The 26,232-nt window shown below is 41.0% G+C and overlaps 1 protein-coding gene across 1 annotated transcript in view; it reads left to right on the forward strand.

Moving 5' to 3' along the window:
• The window catches only part of Sh3d19 (SH3 domain containing 19), a 122,203-nt gene that overhangs the window by 24,860 nt on the left and 71,111 nt on the right, over positions 1–26,232 (forward strand). The window lies entirely within an intron of this gene.

Raw genomic sequence — 26,232 nt, forward strand, 5'->3', positions numbered from 1 at the left:
TGAGTGGCTTCCCCGGGCGCAGCATCCCATGGCTGTATATGGTGCCTTCTTCCGTGAGGACCTCCTGCGGCCTTCCTTCTTCCTCCTCCGCCGCACGTGGGGTCCGGCCTCCAGCCTCCTCTCGGACACGGCGGCTGAGACCTTCCGCTAACGTTCTCGGTGACTGGCCATCGAGAGCCTCCTCCTGCTTGGGGTTGAGAGGAACGGAATTAGGCCTGTCTGCCCGCCCTGGGCCCGGGGCTCACCCAGCAGGAGCAGCAGCAGGCCCGCACGGCCCCCCGCACGGCCCCCCCTGCCCATGGCGCCGGCCTCCCAGCGGCCTTTCCGGTTGGACTCTGGCCGAGGAGAGGGCAGGGCCACCTTCTGCTTGGATTCCCGCGCTTCGCGGACCCCCCGGCCCCCCCGGCCCCCCCCCCCTCCCCGAGATGGGAGCTGCAGGGGACCCCGGGGGCGGCACCGGGCACCGGGCACCGGAAGGGATGGGTGGATAGCGGGTTGGGGGCCCTGGAAGAAAGAGGAACCTGGAAGTGGAGGTGTCCCTCGGGTGTTCTTGTCCCGGAGGAGAACATGGGGGTGCAGAGATACGACCGGTTAAGAAATGTGACAGGAGGGATACCAGGTTTGCTCATAGAGATACTGCACAGATACCAGCATCTTTCATTTACTTTTATCTTTTATTTGCTGGCTTTTGTTTTGTGCATAACCCAGGCTGACCACAAACTAGCATTCTTCCCGCCTGGGCCTCTAGAGTCTGGGGTGAAAGGTCGATGGAGGGCTTGGGCCGTCTCCCTTCAGAATCTGATCAAGCTTAGCATTCCTAAAAGTGGGACAAGGCAGACATGGCCCTCTTGATGTGGCCCAATGGGAAGCACTCAGTACCTCCCATGCAGTGTTCTCACACACACACACAAAAGTGAAACCCGAACCTCTAAAGCTACTTTCACTTACCAAAAGTACAAGGGATAAAAAGAATAAGTTAAATGACAACACAAGGAAGTAAATAGTCAAATCCAGTATGTGGGATATTGTATAAAGCGGCTGACCTAGTTTCTGTCATAAGACAACCCTATGAAGGTAAAAAGGGAGAGGACTGCTTAGGTTATCAGACACTTAAGATCCTTAAGACTCTATGGCCCTTGTTTGAATACAGATTTAATAGACCAACTCTAAAAATACCTTTGGAAGTAAATAAGGCAATTTAATAATGAATTGGCTGTTAGATGGAGTGATGCTGATCCTGGCAGGTGTAACGGTGGCATTGGATTATGTAAGGAAACACCTATTTTTACAGAGAATCTGGGACCCACAGTCCTTTGTTGTTGTGTGGGAAGCTCCTCTGGTTTTCAGTCTGCAGTATGCTTGAGCCGTTTTCATGTTTTGACATCGTGACCTTAAGCAAGTAAACTTTCTCCCAGGGCTCTATTCCTCAGTTGTGTCATGTAGGCATTTGAATCAATTAATGGTTTTTAAAAATTTTATAAATTTAACAGTGCTTATCACAGTGTATTTATTCTTCATTTATTGTCTTCATTATCCTTCTACGAATACTCTGTTAATTTTCATGATGTCGTTGTACTACTCCTGGCTTTTCTAAGATAGGTAGTACCAAGGAATAGGAAGCCAAAGAGTGGATGCCAAATGCCCATGCTAGACTTTGCTGGAAGACAGCTCTGTGAGCTTTCTGACTCACATCAGTCTCAAGGATAAGATCTGTCCCTAGATGTTCACACTGAGCTTTCCTTTGAATGTCTCTGGGTTTTTTGTTTGTTTGTTTGTTTTGTTGTTTTCATTTGTTTGTTTTTATTGGTTGTGGGGCTTAAACTCTGGGCCTAGGCAGTGTCCCTGAGCTCTTCACCTCAAGTCTAGCACTCTATCATTTGAGCCATAGTGCCACTTCTGGTTTTCTGGTGGTTTATTAGAGATAAAGAGTCTCATGGACTCTCCTGCCTGGTCTGGCTTTGAACCAAGATCCTCAGATCTCAGTCTGCTGAGTAGCTAGGATTACAGGCATGAGCCACTAGTGCCCGGCTTCCTTTGAATGTCTCTGCTGTACACAGTTAATTGCTGATTTGGGAAGGGTCATGTGAGGGTGATGTTAACCATGTAATTACTTAGCACAAGGATAAAGTTTCTACCTCTCCATTTATTGCAAGATGGAACCAATAATATTCCACAAGATTTTCTTTTTTTTGGGGGGGGGTCCGGTTGTGGGGCCTGAACTCTGGGCCTGGGCGCTGTCCCTCAGCTCTTGAGCTCAAGGCTAGTGCTCTACCACTTGAGCCACAGCGCCACTTCCGGCTTTTTTCCTTTAGCTTATGTGGTGCTGAGGAATCGAACCCAGGGCCTTGAGCATGCAAGGCAAGAACTCTACCACTGAGCCACCTTCCCAGCCCTCCACAAGATTTTCATAAGAACTGCGTGAACAATCATGGAGATAGTAGTTAGCTTGGTGTGTTAATTTTCCATCAGGATGAGAAAAAAAAAAAAAGGAGAAAAGATTTATTTTTACTCATGGTTTCAGTACATAGTCTGACTGGCTCCATTGCTGTAGGCTTATGGTGAGGTATGATACCATGTTGGCAGAAATGTGTGGTGGGAGTCAAAGCTGCTCATGTCATAATAACCAGGAGGTAGAAAGAGAGAGAAGAGGATGAAGATCAGGTCACCATTCAAAAGCATATCCTCAGGTACCTACTATATTCAACTAATCTAGTTTCTGTCATCTCCCAATAATGCCACCAAATTATGAGGCCATAAATGTATTAATTCATGACTGGGTGAGAGCCTTCATGATCCACTCACACACCATCACTCTGAATAATGCAGTAGGGACCAAACACACACACATGAGTTGGAAGTGAGAAGGATTCTATATCCTAGCACAACCCCCTGTCCCAAAGGCTCACACTGATCTCACAAATACAAAATGCAGTTTAGGTCCATCTCCCAGAAGTCCCACACTCTTAGTAGTTTCAGCATAGTTTAAAAGTCCAAATCTAGCCAATAATGACTTACACTGGAAGACTAGCTACTCTGGAGGCTGAGATTGGGAGAATCATAGTTTGAGGCCAGCCCAGTAAAAAGCTCAAACCTGTCATCACAGTTAGGAAGAAAGTATAAATAGGGGGATTGCGGTTCAGGCTTGCCCTGGCATAAGTACAAGAACCTACTTGAAAAATAACAAAAGCAAACTGGGCTGAAAACATTGTAGAGTGCCTGCCTAACAAGTACAAGGTCCTGAGTTCAAACCCCAATACTGGGGAAAAAATAGTTGCTGTTTTCATTATTGTGGTTACTGAACAGATATCACAGAATTAAGCATTGACTTAAATCAGGGTAGACACATTATCTTTGCTATGGTTTAGATGGAAGCCCCTGCAGACCAGAGCTTCTCAACCTTGATGCTGTTGACATTTTGGTCCAGATGATGCTTTGTTGTGGAGTGGCTGCCTGTTCAAAGTAGGGTATAATATCAGCCCAGGCTTCTGTGTTCTAAGTAGATGGCACCATTCACTCCTAGTTGTGACATGTCAGTAGGTAAATATTGCCCAATGTCCCCTGGCAGAATCACCAGTGAGAATGCTGCTGTAGAGCAAGGATACCACTTTCAGGATAAAATAGGGACAGCAGCCGATTTGCATCTTTCATAGCTTTTACCTGTGTTCCATACAGGGTAAATGGACTCTAGTCTGTTTTCTAATTCAGTCCATCAGATTACTCTATCACATCATGAATAAGTCCCTCTAAAACCATCTCCTGAAAAATAACTGGCTAGATCTGGTCTTCATTCTTTTTTTTTTTTTGGGGGGGGGGGGTCTGGTCGTGGGGCCTGAACTCTGGGCCTGGGCACTGTCCCTCAGCTCTTCAGCTCAAGGCTAGTGCTCTACCACTTGAGCCACAGCACCACTTCTTTCTGCTTATGTGGTGCTAAGGAATCGCATCCAGGGCCTCAGGCATGCAAGGCAAGCACTCTACCACTGAGCCACCTTCCCAGCCCTGGTCTTCATTCTTGAACTTGGACATTTTGAGTCACGCATTAGTTTCACTACAGTAAGTCATAGAACTGGTCTATATACTCACCATCTATTATGTCAGGCCCAGCCCTGGGCAGCCTCCTCCTCTCTCTCTCTCTCTCTGGCTCTTTGCCTTCTTAACCAGTCTGAAGGTTTTCCTGAATTGGTCCTGCTCTACACCCTTTAGGCCTTGGTCCCTATTTCCCTAAGCAGCCTTCCACACCTCCAGGGGGGATTAGTCTTGTTCTTTGGTTACTAAAGATAGTTTCTTTTGTGTGTGTTTTTAAAAAAATTCACTTCTATTTTTCTACTTTTTAAAAAATTTCACTTCATAGTAATGGAATTTTTCCTCCTAATATTGACAGCTGTAGTCTGTAGCTCTCATTTTGTGACTTCAACAAAACAAAATCGGATACTTTCTGTTTACAAGCTACTGTCCTAGATGCTGTTAGAGGGTCAGGAAGATGAATAGAACACTGGTTTCTCTTCTCCAGGCTATTCTTATCTATTCAAAGAGAGAAGGAAGCTGTATGCACCCAAATAACTACAAAAGGAGGCCAGGAATCCAATCAAAGGTACAAATGACTAGGACCAAAGGGCAGATTTTTTTTTTTTTTTGCTGTAGTGTAAGGAAGAACTTCTAATAGAGCTTTCTAAAAATATTGGAAGTAATTTATTGTAATAGAAAGACACATTTTTTAAGTCGATCAGTCCTAGATAAATCTGTTAAATATTAAATATTAACTATGTCATCTTAGACAAGGTAACTTCCCTGACCTACGGCTGTTTACTTAGGTTGTTAAAACTAAGTAAGATAAATCTTGAAAGCGACCAGCAGAGTGCCTAATACAAAGGAGTTATAAAGTAAATCTAAGTTCCTGCCATAGCTAAGAGATGTGATTAAGATTTCACCCAGGGAAACCACGTGGGCAGGCCTTTCACACACAGCACAGTATGGTTCAGCTCATCCTTCTCTTGGTTCTGAGCCTTACCTTTTTAGCTATGGGAATTCAGGGCTTGTCAGAGCACCTCAGGGAGATCAAATTCAAAATCGAACTGACTTACCCTATTTTAAGAAACTTGTATAGAAACCAGTATATTTATTTGAAATGAGGACCATTCACTGCTGTTATTTTGATCATTTCTGTCATTTTTCCCAACCAGATCGCCCTCTTCTTGCTTATGAATAGGAAATCCACATTATTAATTAGGTGGTGATTGAGGAGGTTTCAGAGTAGAGCAGATGGAGGTAGCTAATTTCCATGAGCATTTCACTCAGGATGAGATACTGTAAGACCTTTCTTATAAAAGCTAGGTAAAAACCCACCCTGATAATTCATTCCTATAGTTCCAGCTTCTTGGGAGGCTGAGGTGAGAGGATCACAGTTCCAGGCTAGCTCAAGTAAACAAGATTATATCCCCCAAAAGAAAATACAGAGACAAAAGGGCTGGGGATGTGACTCAAATGGTGTCGCACTCACCTATTGTGTGTGAAGCTTGGGGTTCAATTCCTACCTTAAAAAGGAAAAGAAGATAAAAGAGTAGTTCTTTATAGCAGATTTGTCTTTTAAGTAAATGCCAAGTTTATTTCCATCTTCTCCTTCCCTCAGTAGTATACGGTCTGATGAACATGTGGTTTTCTGACTTTTCCCTTCCAAGATGCTATGCCAACTACATGCCTTCCTAATGCAGTTTTTTCAGCAGTCAGTAATACTGCTGAGATTTTGGCTTTCTAAGATTTAATCTCATGGTCCCTTGAGAATATTTCAAGTCCCCAAATGTAGTTTATGCCTATAATAAGTAGGTCATGTATTTTTTTCAGAAATCTAAAATCCCCATTTCCTCTAAAACGTGTATACTTAAGTTTGCATTTTAGAGGATTCTGGTGGGTGGTGATGGTGAAGTGCTGGGCGGTGAACCCGCTTCCCATCCGCCTTGCCCCACAGTGAACAGTCAACTTTCTAGTTCTGCTGTACTAGGAGGTATCAGGATCATCTATTGGGTCTATTCAAAAGCCAACTTCGGCCTTGAGCTGAGAGTCATATCAGATCATTTGTAAACTGCCTTCCCACTATTTTATTTTGTAATCCTATAATCTTCTTTTATCTCCTTGTGGTATCTTGGGCCTCTGCTATGTAGCTCTCTCAACTTTCTTTTGATTCTTTTTCCCATTTATTTAGCATCCCAGATTTAATGAGTTTACCTTGTCTTACACCAAAACCATTTCCAGAGTAAGCAAGTATGCTTTGCTTGCAATTCTGATGCATTTGTCATCTAAAAAAAAAAAAAAAAGACGGTTGGATGAGTGGCTCAAGTAAGAGCTCACCTGCCTAATAAGCACAAAACTCTGACTTCAATCCCCAGTACCACTGAAAAACATTAAAAAAAAAAAGATTTTATATAAAATTTTTGCCTACTGCTAGTAACTCATATCTGTATCCTAGCTACTCGGGAGGTAGAGACCAGGAGGATTATGATTTGAGGATAGCCCACACAAAGAGTTCATGAGACCTTCCATCTCAGCCAGTAGCTGGGCACAGTGAGATTCAAAGTAATTTTAAAAAAGAAAAGAAAAAGAACTAGAAAGTGACTTTCAGCAATAACTATGGGTTTTGTGTGTGACGGAAACAGGCCACACTAGAAGCAAGGGGTTTCTGGAGGATAGAGGGTAGATGAGACATTCACTTGTAGAAATGTTAAGCTGCTTGGGAGTCTGAGATCTGAGGATCGAGACTCTTATCTTCAGTTAATCACCAAAAAAGCAGGAAGTGGAGCTGTGGTTCTAGTGGTAGAATGTAAGCTCAGAGCAAAAAAAGCTGTTCAAGCCCTAGGACCAGTACCAAAAAAAACCCCAAAGCCACAAACATGCACAAGAATGTCCCACTGGCCACGTGCAACGAGCGGCTGAAAGTGTGAACTTGGAATTTAAGAGATTGGCCAACACTAGGGCTAGATAGGGTTTTATTTGCATGTCAACATTGAAAGCTATGAAATGAGGCAAAGTCTCCCCAAAGAGAGCATAAATAATGCTTATTGTCCTAAGAATTAATCCCAGCAGTGTGTAGATGAGTTAAATAGGAGCTTAAAAGTAAAGATTGTGTTTGGAGGAGGAAGATGTAGTCAGTTGCCAGATGCTTTAGATGAGGAATTTAGCACTGTGGAACGGCTCTGGAGAGAGAGAAATTTGAGACAGCGCAAAGGAGTTTTGCTATAAAGGGAAACAGAGAAACAGCTGGTAATAAATAAATAAATAAATGTCTGGGTAGTCCAGACTTTTGTCTGTTGTTGTTTCAAAATGGGAGAAATGACATCATGCTTTTATGCTAGTGGAATTATCCAGCAAAGAAGGGAAAGTTGAAGAATCAAGAAAGAAAGTGGGAAGATTGCTGGAAGGGTGTCTCAGAGCAGGCTAGACCTCATTCACCAGTTGCTCGCTGGAACAAACATCTTTCTCACCACAGGAGCAAAGGCACTGATGGCAGCCGTAGGAAACATGTTGTGGACTCCTTATTGTTTCTGTTTCTTCTGAAATATAATATTGCCCATTGGGAAGGAAGGCAGGAATGGTGTTGAGGACTCTAAAGAGAAATGACTAACTCCAGCTTGTGTGGGCAACCTGGCAGCGGCATCTATCACCCCATTGATCTCCAGGGATGATTTGGTTGATCTGATTGGCCAGACTGAGGCCCTCTTCCTCCCTACCTCTCTATAGGCTTCCCTCCCAACACTGTCAGAGACAGATGGCTTTTCCTGTTGCGGGAGGACTGTTGTTCAATGCATATGCATACCTATGCTTCTCTCCTAGCACCTTCAAATAAGCTCTGTAGAGTGAACTCCTGGACTGGGGATATGGCTCACGTGGTGGAGTGACTGCCTAGCAAATATAAGACCCTGAGTTCAAAGACTGTTACTATAAAACAAAACAAAAAAAGAATTAATTCCTACATGTAGAAGTGGGGATAAGGCGAGGCTGAATGGACTAGGAAAATCATAATAATTTTCTGCCAACAGCAGGAAGAGCCACTGGAATTTAAAGTGAAATTGGCCTGTTCACCAGCAGCACAGGTGGAGGGAGGGAGAGAGCAAAGGGTTTGTTCCAGCGGGGGTGAGGAATGACTCCGGAATGATATGTAATGTCATATCATGATAAATCATGAACTGAAAGTAGGGAGGAGGGAATTGAGGTAAAAATCCATGGATTGTAACTCCTAATGGGGCTGACCGTTGTTGGAACTGCTATTCTTACGACAAGGAGTCCAAGAAAGATAGTAAGTAGCTGGGGAGATGGGATGCTTAAAACTGAGCTCATGGAGAGGTTATGTTTACGGGTGATCACAAGACCAGGAAAGCAGTGTCCAAGGTCTGATGCAAGATGATTTAATCCTGAAAGCAGGTTCGGGTTGGGAAGGAGGGTGGTAGTGGAGGCAGGGAGGGATTGGAGCTTCTTAGAAATGTGCAGAGGGCTGTGTCACCCATCTCCTCCCATTGAAACTGGAGGCCACAGTGGATCCATCTCACTGACTTCTGACTGATCTTTCAACTGATGATTTACCAGTCAAACCATGCCAGAAGACTGTTGAGAACTGTGCCTGACATGTACACGTACACCTAGACCAGGGTGCCCTTACTTTCTTTCTCTCCAACATGCAGATGGAAAGGATATTTTAGTCGTTGTTATTAAAATATCAACAGGCCAGACTTAATGGAATGGTGTGTCTGCCTGTTGGATTTGTTCTTTGCAGTACTGAAAAGCATTAGACAGAAGTGCAATGTTTGAAGTAACAAGGTTTTCTTCCTCAGTGTTTCTACCTCTTATACCTGGTACTCATGATCCTGCTGCCTCAGCGTCCCCCGCCTCCTTAGCACTGAGATTACAGGTGTATGCCACTCTGCAAGGTGAAAGGAAAACACAGTTGTATCAGCAATCAGGTTTTCCAGTCATTAACCGTGGTCTGTTCTGGAAAGAAGGATTTATAAGAGTGTATATTTAATATACAACATATGATAGTATAAGTTTACATTTAGTAATGTTTCATCCTTTTTCTCATGCTTACCTTATACAAAGTCGTATATTTCTGATCTTCATCCAGATAAGTCCTGTTTCTTCTTGATGAGTTGATAACTTTCTTGTCCTTTTCTCACAAACAAATTGAAAACAAATGTTTTGTATAAAGCCAGAAGGACCAACTCTAACTCTTATTTAACTGAGAAAATAGTTGTGAATATGTGGACATATATGGATACAGTGAATCCTTGCTTAGCATGCAGGTGCAGACAGATTCCAAATGTGCAGGAGGCTGTGTGTGTTACGTCCCTTCACTGGGACTACTGGCACAGTAATGACACACTCTTCAGTGAGTCCCAGTCAAGCCTTCGTGTAAGCACACATCTGTTTAAATCTCAGAACAGTCTTGCAATATGCACTTAAATGTTTTTGAGGTTCACTTTATGTCTTCAAGTAAGAGATGATAGAAAGTTAACAGATGGCCAACGATATTGAGTTGACAAAGGAAAAGCTGAATTTAGTTCAGTTTCTGATTTAAAAAAAAAAAAAAAAGTGAAAATACCCTTGAATGTGGGAGTGTTTTTCCATTGATGTGTTTTGTTTGCTTTTTTTTTTTTAATTTTGTTTTTGTTCCCCCTGGGAGCTGCCAGGCAGGGAGGAGAAGGGGAAAGAGGCAAGGGGAAGGGGATGGGAAGGACTCCTCCCTCCTAGTGCTTAGTAGACCCAGGAGGGAGGTTACTTTCTATGGATATAAAGTTCACTTTCTTTTCATTCCTCCAAGAGTCTCTTTCCTGTTGCTCTTTGTCACTGGAAGAATTTCTTAATGCTCAAAGCAATTTTTCTTGATTATATTAGACCTAAAAATGCTACTCACTTGACTGTGCATGTTTGAACATGTACAAATATTTCTTTGTTAAATTAAGTTTAATCTTCTACTTAATGTTTCCTGCTGTATGGAGAGAACTTGAAAGTAAGGCCAGAAATCAGGTGACACAAATGCTTCTTAATTAGAGAAATCTCTAGTCAGTACTAACTAAAAATATATTGACTTGTCTTTTAATCAGCTGTGCTCATTCCTAAGCATTAAATTCTGAGTATATAGGGTAAAAATGAAACATTTGGGCCATTTCAGAAATAGCTAGACTTTTTCCAGACTCTCAGGGTAAAAGTAAAGCATGTAAAAAAAAAAAGTCTAAAGGGTTAACACAAATGTTTTTTAAATGGCTATTTCTGATCTCTCTTGGAGGAAGGGTAGTTATGGTGTTTATTAGTATTTGCTTTTTGTTGTTGTTTTATTAGTAGAGCTGTTAGGATATGTGTTTATGGGAGTCTCAGTGCTGAACTCAGGAAAATAAGATCAATCTGTTTGTTTTTTTTTTTCACAAATACTGGGTAAAATTTTTGTCTTGTTTTAGTTTGTGTACTTTTTTTTCCTTCCTTGTGGTACTGTAGCTTATGCCTGTAATTCTACTCTGGAGACTGAGATCTGAGGATCCTGGTTCAAAGTCAGCCTGGTCAGACAAATCCAAAAGACTCTTATCTCCAGTTATCCAGCAAAGAAGCCAGAAGTGGGAATGTGGCCCTTACAGTTCATTAAAAGTGTCCAGTGCAGGGCATTGCAGTGCATACTTGTAGTCCAGCTGAGGCAGAAGGACCTCAAGTTCAAGGCCAGTCAGGACAACTTAATAAGGGTCTTTCTCAAAAATAAGATTTAAAGACTGGCTTGTAGAGTATAGCTCAGTGGTAGACTGTTGGCCTCATCTGTGTGAAGCCCTGGAAACAATCCCAGGTGAGGTTGTAGTTAGTTTACATTATTAAGCTCTCTAAGGAGAGAGCTTTACCCCAAGTTGAATCTAATTTAACATACAATTTTTCACTTAATACCGCAAATCCAATACATTTAGCCATTCATCTTGTTCTTTGCTGACTAATGATAGAGTGTTCCATGACCTATATCCTTCCACATGCTTCCTGCTTCTACACGGTGCTAGCCTTCCTAAGATTTCCATTCTCTAATCAGCCCTGTTGCTTTCACTTCCCTCACTGTTGCCTTTGGCCCAGCTTTTAATTCTTGTTTCTACTGTCATAAATGGTCCTTCCACTCCTATCTCCATCCATCTCCATGTTACCTTTCTTCCATTATGCACACAAAAAAAATACAAGCTACTTCACAATAAGTATTCATGAATTGCTCCAATATGGTCCTGAATTAATTTTAATCATCTCCCAGGGTGTTTTCTTTACACCCTAAACTCAGCCAACACTAATTACTCAATACTTTCTGAATTCTTCACACCTTTGCATTTTTGTATCTATGATTCTCCCAACACAAGAGGCATCATCCTATCCTAACATTCCCAATTTTCCTTTTTCCCAGCCAAAAGTTAAGCCCATGTCTGATTCTTTTTCTGGAAGAATTTGGCAATTTCTTAGTCATAGCTAAGCTTTCCTGTAATTCCATATTTTATAGTAGCTTCTAGACATTTGTTTTGACTACTTACTAGCTGTCTTTAAGTCCAAGTGATCAGAATGTCAAGTGATACAGGGATTTTTTAAAAATTTGTTACAAGACAGATATACCAGTACAAGTGATGGATATAACTTTAGTGAAACATGGAATTAGCTCTTACTGTAAAGATGTGATCAGGACATACATAGATTTTGTTGCTGGTATTATTTGGAAAAAGTCTGGAAATTTATGCAAATGTTTTTGTATTCAACATTCACAATTCTTACACCAGTCAGTAATGTTACCACTCGTCTGTCCTTTTGGTAGTGTAAATATGCATCAAAAATTTTTTGCTCTTGGGTTTGGAATGATAGTATATACTATAATGAAAGGTACAGAGGATGTGGAGATAGAATGATTGTGGTTCAAGGCCAGCCTAGGCAAATTAACCATACTCTTATGACCAGAAAAAAGCCAGAAGTGAAGGCATGGGTTGAGTGGTAGAGTACCATCTGTGATAGAAATAAAACCTAATGAAAGCATGAAACCCAGAGTTAAAGCCCTTGTATCTACACAAAACAAACCAAAAAGCTAACTGAAAGGCTTAAGATGGCTTGGCTCAAGTGGTAGAGTACTAACCTGGAGTTTAAACCCCAGCAATATCTAGAAACCTATAGAAAGATGAAGAAGTAGGAGGATCATAGTCCAAGGCTGGCCCTAAGCAAAAATGTGAGAACTCTCCAGGTATCAGTGGCTTGTGCCTGTAATTCTAGCTACTTAGGAAACTGAGATCTAAGGATCTCAGTTTGAAGCCTTGAGATCTGAGGATCTCAGTTTGAAGCCAGTCTGGGCATGGGCAGGAAAGTCCATGAGACTCTGCTATGTCCAGTTCAGCACCCAGAAGCTGTGGAGCTATGGCTCATGTAGTAGAGTGCTAGCCTTGAGCACAAAAGCACAGCGACAGCAGGAAGTCCTTGAGTTCAAGCCCCAGGGCCAGCACACACACACAAAAAAGTGAGACTCTTAAAAAATAACTAAAACAAAATTGGCTAAGAGTATGGCTTGAATGGTAGAGCATTTACTTAGAAAGCACATGGCCCAAAGTTCAAGTATCAGTACTGCAAAAAAAAATAATTTGCGCCCGGGCACCGGTGTCTCTGGCCTATAATCCTAGCTACTCAGGAGTCTTGAGATCTGAGGATTGCAGTTAAAAGCCAGCCCGGGCAGGAAACTCTGTAAAACTCTTTTTTTGGGGGGGTGGGGTGGGGAGGGGGTCCAGTCGTGGGGCCTGAACTCTGGGCCTGGGCGCTGTCCCTCAGCTCTTCAGCTCAAGGCTAGCGCTCTACCACTTGAGCCATAGCACCACTTCCGGCTTTTTTTTTCTGCTCACGTGGTGCTGAGGAATCGAACCCAGGACCTCATGCATGCAAGGCAAGCGCTCTACCACTGAGCCACCTTCCCAGCCCCTCGGTGAAACTCTTATCTCCAATAAACCACCAGAAAACCGGAAGTGGCACTGTAGCTCAAGTGGTAGAGTGCCAGCCTTGAGCTGAAGAGCTGAGGGACAGCACCCAGGCCCAGAGTTCAAGGCCCACGACCAACAAAAAATATAATGAATAAAAAAAAAATTTGCTCTTGTGTCTCAACATGGACTATGAGTTTTTGTTGAAAGTAGATTGTTTTACAGTCTATCTATATTCCTAATCTATTGTGCTTAAAGACATTCAGACTATCTTTGATTCTTTTTTCTGTTGAGCAGACCTGGGATAGATCAAGGATACCTATATTTGAGCAAGCAGAGACAGAGGGTGGCCAAAGCTAATGCCGATCTAACTCAACCTGTAACTGCAATTGTTTCATCCTGGGCTCTGTGGGAAAGAAGCTTTTACCACCTTACTCTGGTTTCTGACAGAATGGAAGAGCTCCCCTGTTTCATCTCTGCGTTGCTGAAGTGTCCTCTGACCAAATGGCAGATCTGTTCTCAGACCTATTTTTTACTCGCCTATGATGCATGGAGTTCATCCAGGACCAATTTCAAACAAACATGTTTTAACATTTCTCCTTGTGTCTGAGTGTGAAAATTTTCTATGATGCTAATGACCAACACACCTAAGGTCTCTAGAAGTCATTTAGATGACACATCTTTGCCTGTAGCTGAGCTCCCATCTAATGTTTGTGTATTTTAACTATCTTTTGTGAGGGTAGACTTTACATTGCCACCAAACTATACTTAATTGTGTAAGAAAAAAAAATCAGAAATACTCAACTTGGTGTCCTAGATACATATTTTTCTCTAGTTACTTGACTCCTAAGAATATAGGAATTCAGCAGAATTCAAGCCTGTCTTACATCTGTTGATTTTATGATGAATTACTATCATTAAACTACCACCTCCCTCTCTTCATGCCCCTGGATGTATGCTCTGCTCATGAATTCAATGCTAGTAACCTAAGATTGTTGATAATGACAGGATAGGGAGTCAACGGGAGCAGCTGTCCTGACTCAGACACCTGGCCATAGATGCCCAAGTCAAAGCTTCTGTATCTTAGGAACTTATGAGAGGGGGTGGTTTATGGCACTAATGAAAACCTTGGACGCTGGATTTAGTCTCTATACAACATGCCATCTGATAAGTTTTGATATGTTTCTCCTGGTGCATTCGTCAAGTGAAACCTCCCAGAAGTGGGGACTTTGTAGTGGTTCAGATGTAGGCTCAAATGTCCATATTTTCTCTTTATTTAAAGTAACTTCTCTGAGCCTTTGCTTTGTCATCAAATAAATATGACAAAAACCCAGACCATGGGACTTCATAGTCCCATGATTAAGATTAAGTGGAACTATATTCAAAAGGCCTCAAGGGAGGGAACAGTGGTAACAGCTGTCATTGTTGTTTACCCAGTTTCTGAATTGGTTCCGATGGTTTTCTGTGACCTGAGAGCCAAAAAGTGAAACCCTTATGAAGCATTCTCTGTCTTTGGGATAAATCAAAAAATGTGATAGATGCAATAAAAATGATAATGAAAAACAAATTTTTTGCTAATTCTGCAACACTGAATTCTTACTTCCAAATTATTTCCTTCCAAATCAAAATTATTCAACGGCTTTGTGAGATAATGTGCTCTCCCTTCTTTGTGAATTAGTAACATCACTCCTATTCCACAAAAGAAACAAAAATGAACAAATAACACAGAGGCTAATTTTTAGCTCAGTTTATTTCTAATTTGCAGGCTCAGTGCCATATATTCAACAACAGAAGCTTATGTGGTATCTGCTGTGTAAGGTGTCAGGCATTATATATATATATATATATATATATAATATTATATTATAGTGTGTGTGTGTGTGTGTGTGTGTGTGTGCGTGTGTGCGTGCGTGCTGGGACTGTGGCTTGAAATCTGGGCTGGGCACTGACCCTTGGCTTTTTCACTCAAGACTGGCGTCTACCACTTGAGCCCAGCTCCACTTCCCTAAAGGCACTGTCTTAAGCAGTATAGATTAACAGGAGCTTCCAGACATAAAGTGTGCTAAGCTGATGATTGGTGCTAAGCAGTGGCTGGATGAAGGAGAGGCATTATTTCTGCCCATGAGAAGAAATCAAATACTTTAAGGCTAAATGGTAGATATCTCCAGTATCTCTTTAAACTTAACAACTCTGGGAGGCTTGAGAACTTACTTTGGGCATTCATGACAGCAAAGAGTACAATGAAACAGTTGGGTATTCTGTCTGCTAAAGATGGTTGTGTGGATGGAAGTTAATAAGGAGGGTGGAAGGACAGGAGTCTTGAATCTGCAGCAAGAGATGTGTTGCACAGAGAATACCTTCCTGATCCCTAGGCCAAGTAGTTTGGCCAGGCTCGGATATGACTTTACCTTTCCTTCATTAAAAGAAAAATGTTTTTTTATTGCTCTAAATTCGTGATCGAGACTGCCTCACTGTGGATAAAAACTCAAAGACCCAAGTGGGAAAGATTTATAGCGTCAACAGCCCTGGTACCAGGCTAGGTCCCTGGGGCTCAGAGGACTGTGGGCCTCTGGTGTTTCTGGCCTTTCCAAAGATGGAATCTCAGCTACAGTGGTTTCTAATATGAGTTTACTTTGCAGATCAGCAAATACGAAGGGAAAACTTTATAAGAGCTGTATAATAATTAGAACCAATGGAAAACATAGTAAGTCTTTTACTGTTTATAAAATGTTCATTTTTACCTCAACAGCTGAAAAAGCAGCATGTAGCTTAGAAATATTAGTCATCATCCTTTTGCATCTGATATAACAATTTAAAATTTTATTGTTTTTGTTTTTGTGCTGATAGTGGGGCTTGAACTCAGAGCCTAATGCTCTCTCCTAGTTTTTCCTGTTATAGGCTGGTACTCTACCATTTGAGTCATACTTCCACTTCTGGCTTTTTGGTGATCAATTGTAGATAAGAATTTCACAGATTTTCTTGCCTGAGCTGACATTAAATCACAATACTTAGATCTCAGCTTGCTGAATAGTTAAGATTACAGGCATGAGCCACCAACTCCCAGCTAACAATTTAACTTTTTGTTTTCTGAATTCTTACAAATGTCTATCATCCTGAAAACAGTGGGAGGTTTTAGTAATTTTATAACAAAATAAAATATTTACATTTAATCTGTATTATTCACTCTTTGTCCCTCATTAATCCTAGCCTGGAGATCCATTGGGTGGTTCTGGAGACTTAAAATGTGACTGTAAGACCAAAATACATTATTTACATAAGTAAGCAGGCCTATTTTTTTGTACACTTAATATACACTAATAAATGTGTAAGCTGGGCACTGGTGGCTGAGTTCAAGTCTTATTACTATAAAACAAAACAAAAAGAATGAATTCCTATATGTAGAAGTCGGGGGTAGCCAGACAACAGTAGCTCACACCTGTAATCCTAGCTACTCAGGAGGCTGAGATCTGAAGATTGCGGTTCTAAATCAGCCTGGGCAGGAAAGTCTGTGAAACTCAGTTAACCAGCAAAGAGTTGGAAGTGGAGCTGTGGGTTCACAAGTACCAGCCTTGAGCAAAAAGCGTAAGGGCAAGCTCTAAGTATAAGCCACAATACCAGCAGACATATACAAATATATAAGTAGAAAGAAGACAGTGAAGGCTTACTACCCATGGGGTGAATGTGGCCTGGGAAAGGGTGCTGAGAGCCTCAGAGGATGAAGAGATGTGCAATGTGATTCATCCTGAAGGAATTGTGTCTATTTTTTAGTTCTTCCTTTTACTTTCTCCTTGAATGTGTTTATCGTTTTTGCAGAGACTACAATGGGAAAATGAAATCAGATTTATTAATTTTTCATGGTAGCTATTGGTTCAAAAGGATTGGGAAAGAAAAAGAGAAAGAGATTGGAACCATTTCATAAGGGAAGGCTTGGAAGTTATTTATAAGTACATTCTTCTTGACCATTTTCTACAGACTAGAAAATTAATACTGGACAAAGGGGAATCAACTTTTTAGACAATTCTGTGTATCTAACAGTAAACATGTATTAAGCTCTTAGCATAGTTAACTCAACAATTTGTTTACTTAGTCCTCATTCAATTTGAAGAGAGGATACCTCTTTACAGATGTGGATAACGAGGCCTGCAGAGGTTAAGTGTTGTTCTAAGGACATTAAAGCAATAAATCCGGAGTGAAGGAAAAACTCAGAGCAACACTTGCCTGACCTAGAGTTTCCTCTTTTGAAGTCTACCTGATAGTCATAAAGAAATATTTATTGCTTCCTCATTGTGAGCTAGAGCTTGGTAGGAAACACTTGGGCACATTGAGTCATCAGTGCTCACCCTGTTTGTAGAACCTGTAATTCAAGATGCACAGATTAACCTAAATAATGTCAAATCAATAGACTAAAGAAAGGGCACATTCTCTATGTTCTTGAAAGATCAGGTGTGATCTGCTTGAATTGGAAAGGAGGTTCAGTGAGTCTGTTACATCTTCAAATTTGTTTGGGAAGTGCCATATTAAACAAAGTTATTTTTTTAACTGCAGGATTTCTCAGAGCTGTGAAGATGCTAGTAAGCTTTGTGACTGTCACAAGAGGATGTTACAATTTGGAAAGCATTGAAAGTAATCCTGAGACTAGGCCCCTTTCTCAGATTACTGGATTTTTTTCCTCCCTAGGACATCTTATTCCATGTAAAATTTATTGTTATTGACTCCTTAAGCAAAATGCTTAGGAATAGCCTCATATTTGAATTTGGACCTAATATTTTAAATTATGCAACAGGGGAGGAAAGATTTATATTTAATTCAAACCTTTTTTTTTATTCAAACATCTTAAATCATGTTTTGCTTGCTGAAAAGTAAGATGCAACAAAATAAAGTATGAGCTGAGATCTGAGGATTGCAATTCAAAGCCAGCACAGGCAGGAACATCTGTGAGACTCATATCTCCAGTTAACCACCAGAAAAGCCAAAAGTAGAACTGTGGTGCAAGTGGTACAACACTAGCCTTGAGCAAAAATGCTCAGCAACAGCACTCAGGCCTTGAGTTCAAGCACCATGATTGCCATCAAAATGGGGTGTGTGTGGCGGGGGTGGAGGAACATGAAAGTAGTTATTGAGGTAAGAGAATCATTAGAAAGATTGAGGTTTGGGGCTGGGAAGGTGGCTCAGTGGTAGAGCGCTTGCACGCATGAGGCCCTGGGTTCGATTCCTCAGCACCATGTAAGCAAAAAGAAAAAAGCCGGAAGTGGCGCTGAGGCTCAAGTGGTAGAGCAGTAGCCTTGAGCTGAAGAGCTGAGGGACAGCGCCCAGGCTCAGAGTTCAGGCCCCACAACCGGACCCAAAAAAAAAAAGAAAGCTTGAGGTTTGACACGAGGAAGATTGATGTCATCAATTACTAAGCCAGCCTCTGTTTTTCCTCTCTTCCCACATTGCTTCCCAAGAGCCCAAGATGAAATGCCCATCTTCTTTATACCCTCAGCCAGGATTACCTTGGGTAACAAAGGGCAGTGCAGTGGTGACTCTCATTTTGCATCTCTGAAAATGCAGTAAAAAAACTCAATCATAAAAAGCCTGGCTCAATACTCAGTCAACAATCAAAATGGTTCAGTTGCAACATTTTAAAGAAGAATTATCAAAAGGAGGTAGCAGCCTGTCACCAGATAGTTTCCCTTCCAATTTATGTGTAATGTATTTTTTTTTTCTCCTATGCATGTTTTGGTTTTGCAAAGGCTACTTTGTGAGAGAAGAACAGACCCAGTGTGGATTGTTTTAGGACAAAGATGACTCTTAAGTTACTATTATGTTTGTAAAAAGTAAATTGGAATTCTTAAGAAGATATTTTTCAGCAATGTCAGACACATTAATAAGCCAGCTACAACATAAATGATGCAGGGCAGAAAAGAAAACAGGAGGGCATTGGATGTCACCATTATCTACAGACACTTACAAAGCTGCCTGAAACAGGATCTAAGACATGTCCATGCTTTCATCAGAGACACTGATTAAATAAAAGGAACAGACATTTGCTGAAAGCTTGCAGTACACAGTGCCCTGGGTGAAGTGTCTAGTGAATGATACAGGAAGTATAATCATTCTGAGAAGATGTTCCAAGCAGAATAATACCCTCCCCTCTCATACACACACTAGGATCCACATCCTAATCCTGAAAACCAACAAATAGGTCACTAAATTATAGGGCAAAGGAGAATTAAGGTTTCTGTAATCAGCTGACATTCATGTAAAGATATTGTACTGTATTATCTCTTAGACCCAATATAACTAACTGTAATCACAGTCCTTAAAAGAAGAAGGTAGAAGAAGGTGTTCACTCCTGTAATACTAGCTACTCAGGCTGAGATCTGAGGATTAGGTTCAAAGCCAGCCTGGGCAGGAAAGTCCATGAGACTCATATCCAATAAACCACCAGAAAACCAGAAGTGGCACTATGTCTCAAGTGGTAGAGTGCTAGCTTTGAGCTGAATTGCTGAGGGACAGTGCCCAGGCCCAGAGTTCAAGCCCCATGGCCGACTGCCACCCCCCCCCCCCCAAAAAAAAGCCAGAAGTGGAACTGTGGCTCAAGTGGTAAGTGCTAGCCTTGATTACAAAAGCTCAGGGCATGCGTAGGCCCTGAGTTTAAGCCTTAGGACCAACATGAAAAAATAAAAATGTGGTAGTAGAGGAAACCAAGGTCACTTTTTCACTCTTGAAGGAAGGATCCACAAGTCAAAGAATGCAGGTGATTTGAAGATGATAAAAGCAAGAAAATGAATTCTTTCCTGATGCCTCTAATAGTAATACAGCCTTGAGGGCATCTTAATTTTAGCCCAGTGAGAAGCACTTTGAAATCTAGCTTCTGGAGCTGTAAGAAGATACATTTATATTGTGTTAGACCATTAACTTTGTGATAATTTGTTAAACAGCTGTAGGAGTTAGACACAGTAACATATAGCTATAATCCCAACACTCAGGAGGTAAAGACAAAAGGATTACAAGTTCAAGTTCCTATTTAAAAAAAAATTAGCAGTGAGCAATAGGATATTGAACAAAGAATACTGAAGAAATATGGTCAGTTTCATGTAGAATATATCTCTTAAGCCAGATACTAAAAATAGTAAGAATAAGCCAGGCTTAGTGATGCATGACTATAGTTCCAGCTACAAAAGAGACTGAAGTAGGAGGATTACATGTACCACCATGCTGGGCTTGATTTTGAAAACAGAGTCTCACTAACTTTTGCCCAGGCTGGCCTCAAACTACAATCCTTTTATCTCCAACTACTGGTAGTTGGGATTACAGGTGCAAACCACCTTGCCAGGCTCTAGTTTTACTATCTATTAAAAGAGTCACCAAAGTAATACTCAGAAGATCAGAATATCATATCATATCATATAATAATGTGTTTACTGTTTTGCTGTTAAAAGAGTCAAAAAGTAAGACTCATGGGCTGGGAAGGTGGCTCAGTGGTAGAGCGCTTGCCTTGCATGCATGAGGCCCTGGGTTCGATTCTTCAGCACCACATAAGCAAAAAGAAAAAAGCCTGAAGTGGCACTGTGGCTCAAGTGGTAGAGCACTAGCCTTGAACTGAAGAACTGAGGGACAGCACCCAGGCCCAGAGTTCAGGCCCCATGACCGGACCCAAAAAAAAAAAAAAAAAGACTCATGAGCCTTGGTATTTATCATATAATAGATGGATTTATTGTTTTATTTAATCTTCTTATCATAAGTAAAAAGGTAATGACATTGTTGGATCACCCAAGGATGGGGATAGACTATCTATGAGAAATGTATCACTGAGTGGCCTCAGGTTATGTACACATCAGAATAACTTACACAGCCCCAAATGGTATAGACCAGTCTCTCAGACACCTCTTAGCACAGTCTAGAGGTGCAAATACACATGGCTGCTGCCAGTGTAACATGACATACTGATTTACAGTAAACATTCTTCATCAGTAGAAGGAATACATTCTAAAATAATGGTAAGAAGTGGGCTAGTTATGGTGGCACACATCCACAATTCCATCTCTTCTGGGCAGAGTTACCAGCGATTGCTTCTCAAAAACAAGAACTTAACAGTGGTAGAGCATTTGTCTAGCCTAGCAGGAGGCCCAGAGTTCAATCCCTAGTATGCTCCTCCCTCAAAATAGTACAGTAAATACATAAACTAGTAAGTCCTTTTTATTATTTTTGTCAAGTAGTATTGTATGCTGAACATAATTACATGTCCTATAATTATACAACTGGTAGCAATGTTTATATCAGCAACATCACAAACATGTGAGTAACATGTGATGCTCTGTGTGGCTATGATATTTATCAAAGCAACAGGAATTTTTTCAGCTCCATTGAAAACTTACAGGACCACTGTTTTATATGTATTCTATCACCAGCAAAAAATGTCTTTCTTTACTTGCCAGGTGACTGATTCCTTCACTTTGTGAAGTCTTTAGTTAATCTCAAAGGAAAGATACAAAGTATTTAGGTAGAATTGGTCCATGTTTTTGAAAGAAGAGATAATAAGCCAGGCATGGCAGTACACTTCTATAGGCCCAGGTACTAAGGAAGCTGAGGCAGAGAAGAGAGACCAACCTTGAGCAACATAGTGAGTCTATTTAAAAAACAAAACAAAACAGCAACAACAATATATTTACATATTCTCAAACCTGGACCTTGACAGTAATACTTAATAATGCTAGAGAGCTTCCAATCCATGTAGAATCTCTTCACAGATGACAGAGAGGGTTTGGTATTCTGCTGTGAGGTATATAAATGCTTTCCTTACACTGTGTCCTGCTCTATGATGAGTGTATCTGCATATATTCATCCATGGAGACTGAGTCTTCCCCTAATTGCAAAGCACAATTGTAGACCTAACTCTGACTTCAGTTAGCAAAGTCAGTCAGACCCTACCCAGTGAGGTTTGATTTTGTCTTCCCCTGAGTGGTCTTCAAAGCTTCTGATAGGTTCCAAGTTGGACGTTCTTCTTAGTTTTCATCAGAGCACAAGATGACATTCGCATTTGTGTTATCTCCATTTCAAGGTATTTGATGGTGTTAGATTCGGCCAGAATGATTTCAGGCCAGATTCCAGATCTGTGCACCATGTTTATTAAGCTGCCTTTACCAGAGCAGAGCCCATTTTTGCATATGTGGTATAACACCTAAGCTCCAGAATCTGAAGTGAAAATGGAGAGAAAATCTTGAACCTCTGGAAGCTCCCTACTACTTCCAGTCCCTGTCTTGTACTGTGGGTTCCCCAACTGCCATCCCTAATCTCCCCACAATATTTAATCTCACACAGCCACGGACATCCTTCCCAGCAGCTCAGCATTCTTCCACTTCCTCAGTTAGGAAATGGCCTGGCTGAGTGGCATTGGCAAGAAGATGTCTGTGTATACACAGGTGTGTTAGGTATGGTAGAACTACACATTAGTTGTCTGTCCATCTGGGATGTCCAGCCTGGCTTGTAAGAATGCACTGTTGGCCTTTGAGTGACCTCAGCCCTAATGCCCAGAGTGGTGGGTCCCTGGACTTCATTCTTTTTTTTTTTTGGGTCCGGTCGTGGGGCCTGAACTCTGGGCCTGGGCACTGTCCCTCAGCTCTTCAGCTCAAGGCTAGCACTCTACTACTTGAGTCACAGCGCCACTTCCGGGTTTTTTCTTTTTGCTTATGTGGTGCTGAGGAATTGAACCCAAAGCCTCAGGCATGCAAGGCAAGCGCTCTACCACTGAGCCACCTTTCCAGCCCTGGATTTCATTCTTGATGTGCAGCATTTGGCAGATAAATTTTAAAGTTAAGGCATTTTACTTTTAATAACCTTTTTTTTTTTTGAGACAGTCTTGCTATATGGTCTAGGCTGGCCTCAAAGTCATGAACTTCCTGCTTCAGCTTCCAAGTGCTGAAATTAAAGGCATGCATTACCATTCTTCCAGTTAAAAATTCTTTTTTTATATTTCTATTAAAAATTTTCCTAAAAATGTTTTTCATAGAAATTACTTGTGTGTGTGTGTGTGTGTGTGTGTGTGTGTGTGTGTGTGTGCGTGTGCGTGTGCCTGTGCCTGTGCCTGTGTGCCAGTCCTAGGGTTTGAACTCAGGGCCTGGGTGCTGTCTCTGAGCTTTTATGTTCAGAACTGACACTCTACCACTTGAGCCACAGCTCTACTTCTGGCTTTTTTGGGGGATGGTTAATTGGAGAGAAGTCTTGTGAACTTTTCTGCTCAGGCTGACTTTGAACCGTGATCCTTGGATCTCAGTCTCCTGAGTAGCTAGGACTAGAGGCATGAGCCTCTAGGACTATATAAATTATTTTAAAAGAAAAAAAAAACTTTCTTGTTTTTTCCCAGAACCTTTGAGACAGTAACTCGTGATTTCTAAATATGCAAAAGTTCAAAGAGTCTCTACTAATATATTCTTCTCTAATTATTTAAAAATTAGACATACTAACCACTAAAAAGCATTTGATTTGCAGTAAATAAAATCTCTACCCTCCCAGCACTTGTGTAAGCCAAGATGAAATTTCCATGTTTGTCATCGATATGTTCTCATTGTTCTTAAGGGATTTCATCCAAATGTTTTGCTGTCGTTGGCAAGACACAGCCCAAATGTGGTCTCAGTGATGTGTTCTGTTAATGTCAGCATTGGAACCAAAATAATCGTACTTACTATTTTTTGCCAGAATTTTTGCATTTCCACTAATGTTTGTATTTCTTGACAATTCTACAACATTGTTAGCTATCATGAATACAAGAAAAATATAGCATCTCTGTGATGAGTACCTTTTTTAAAGCATGAGACATGCAGATTCACACCACACAGACATACCAGACATACACGCATCCACTCACCCTAGACCCTCAAATTGAAAGGTGGCGCTACATCAAAATGTGAGGCCCATTATTTGTATGCTTTGAGGAAAAGGTCATGCTGAGAACATGTGTTTTCATTTGTTTCCCGTTGTCAAGAGCTGGAGGATAGGGAATATCTTAATGGATAATTTATCCTTACCCACAAAGCATCCACTCTGTGGGTTTCTGGGGTAACGGTTATAAACACCACACAATCATATTTAGTTAGGAATCCACCACATAACACTAAGTCTGAGTTTACAGGGAAATGCTTCAATATCCTCAGTTAATCAAGTTATTTTTATAAGATTTTGCTTACTAGTACAGTAGGGTAAAACTGTGGAAAGGCACTTTTATTTTCTTAGAACAGAAAGTATCAAAATGACTGTAGAATTTTCTGTTTGAACCAAGGAGAGAGTGCAGAGAGCCACTGACTTCCTGGTGGACCCCTTCCAGCTGTGCTGGCTGGTCAGAGCCCATCAGCCAATCAGTGCGAAAGCTGGATGCGGAGCTTGTTTACCAGCATCAATCACATCCTGACTCTGTGTCTCCCTCCTCCTGTGTGGAGCAACGGGAAGCTGAGTGAGGGAACTCGAATACAGGCCTAAATAAACTACGAAACAGGGACACAGCGCAGCAAATGATGTTCTGGGCAGTTTTAGTTCATCTTTAGCCACAGGTAAGAGATTCTGCTTTGTGATTAGAGGCTAAATTGATTTCTACCCAGTTCCTTGCTGCTGCTGCTTCTTTTTTTTTTTCCTTCGCAAAGCTAGTAGATTAAAAGCCACAGAGAAACGATTTTTTTTAATGATTAAAATACCTTCCTCCTCTTATTACTAGGTATTTTACACTCAACAAGTAAAAACCATGGTATTTTTATGTAAGGAAAGGGTGAGACCAAGTTAAATTAAGACAAAAGTTTTATAAGGTCTAGTAACATTATATCAGGTGTTGAAATTAGAGCCTGAAACATTAGCTCTGTGTCTTTGGACAATATAAATGTGTTGCATTGTGAATCTATTTACTTGTTAATCTTTCAGAAATCCATGTTTTAGTGTGTTCTTTGGCTTCCAAACTCATTCATTTTTTTAAAAATTTAACTCGTTCATAAGGTCTTGTGCATCCATTTAAGTGTGAAAACCTGTTCCTTCCTGCATATTTCTCTTTGGAAGTTCTAAAGTTTTCTAGAGATTACAGAGGAAAAAAAATTCCTGCTTTGTCTTTGTTTTGTGTTTAATTCTATCTTGTTAGCATTCGAGTAAATACTTTAGGAAACTGTATTTTGATGCTATTCATAGGATTTTATTTTTCTTATTCCTTTTCTCTGTGTGTGTGTGTGTGTATGTGTGTTTGTGTGTGTTTGTGTTTGTGTGTGTGCGCCCATGCACATGCTTGCACTGTCCCAATTCTTGAACTCAAGGTCTGGCCACTATCCCTGAGCTTTTTGCATAAGACTAGCACTCTATCACTTCTGGCTTTTTTGGTCCTTAATTACAGACTAGAGTCTTATGGACTTCTTGCCAAGGCTGGTTTCTAACTGAAATCTCAGCCTCCTGAGTAGCGAGGATTATAGGCGTGAGCCACTGGTACCTGGCTCTTTTCCTCTTTTTATTTGACATCAACTAGTTGCATTTTAACAATTTTATTTGTGTGTATAGTCTTGATCATAATGACCCTTTTACCATTTCCACACACACACCATTTCCCAAACTAGTCTCATCAAATCTCTTTGTTCCATTTCACACATGTATATGGAGTGTTTTATCTGTATTTATCTCCCCTCCCATTTATCTCCCCATTTGTCTGCTCCCTTCCACTAATGCCTTCATCTTAGACATGTTACAATTTCTTAATGTTCTTTTTTGTTTAAATATGTTAATTGTTTAAAGAGATTCATAAAATTTTTTAAAGTAATCATATAAGACTGCATTATGGTTTATATACTGCTTTCTGTTGTTAAATTTTCCCTAACACTGAGGTTTTTTCAGTTTCATTTATTTTCTATTTTTAAGCATCTACTGGGGAAAAGTGTGCCTCCCATTTGAAAAATGGCTACTCAGGGATTTGGTGGTTCCCTTGTATGTGATAGTCTTCAGATTGGTGCCATGTACTTTCATTTGCAGCCAGAGGATTCCTTGCATACTTGAGACAGCTCTGCTCTTGATTGTTATCCTGTAGTTGGATTTCTCAACCTTGGCACTCTTGGCACTTTGTTCTAGAAAATTCTTTTTGTGCATCGTAGGACCTTTAGTCTCTATCTCTGGTCTCTTAACCACTAGAGCTCCTTCCTCCCCACTTGGGACAACCAAGAAGTACATTATACTTTACCATTGGTGAAACATTGAAATGTGGCTTCTGGATTATTCTAGGCACTGAAGAGTTAAGGAGGAGGCCATACTCTAGTGTATTTGCAGATGTAGACCATTGCTCATTTCTCCCCCTCACTATTCTCTTAGA

The sequence above is a fragment of the Dipodomys spectabilis genome, unplaced genomic scaffold, assembly GCF_019054845.1.
Source record: "Dipodomys spectabilis isolate Male_0828 unplaced genomic scaffold, ASM1905484v1 ptg000297l, whole genome shotgun sequence".
Classification (NCBI taxonomy): Eukaryota; Metazoa; Chordata; class Mammalia; order Rodentia; family Heteromyidae; genus Dipodomys; species Dipodomys spectabilis.